Raw genomic sequence first — 338 nt, forward strand, 5'->3', positions numbered from 1 at the left:
AAAAACACCGCCAGCCGTAAAGTCGCCTGGAATCTGACCCCCTAGTTGGAAAAAACGCTGCACGATACTCATCTTTAATAGATATCTGCCATTTCACATCGGTAGGACCCGGCTGCCTCTCGAAAGCTCCGGCACGGGAATAAGTGTGGGGGAAATTACAAATCTATGTATATATATGTAGAAGGGACATAAGCCTTGCCAGCACCCGAGAACGGATCGTATAGGATTTGTGAACCGGTGTAAAAAAGCCCCCGCACGGAGGAGAAGGCAGGCACAAAGCGGAGCGCTCTCTGCACACCCGGCTCGGAGGAGCAATGCCCGCCAGCCCCGCAGCCTCA

The sequence above is a fragment of the Geospiza fortis genome, unplaced genomic scaffold (assembly GCF_000277835.1).
Source record: "Geospiza fortis unplaced genomic scaffold, GeoFor_1.0 scaffold95, whole genome shotgun sequence".
In the NCBI taxonomy this organism is placed as follows: domain Eukaryota; kingdom Metazoa; phylum Chordata; class Aves; order Passeriformes; family Thraupidae; genus Geospiza; species Geospiza fortis.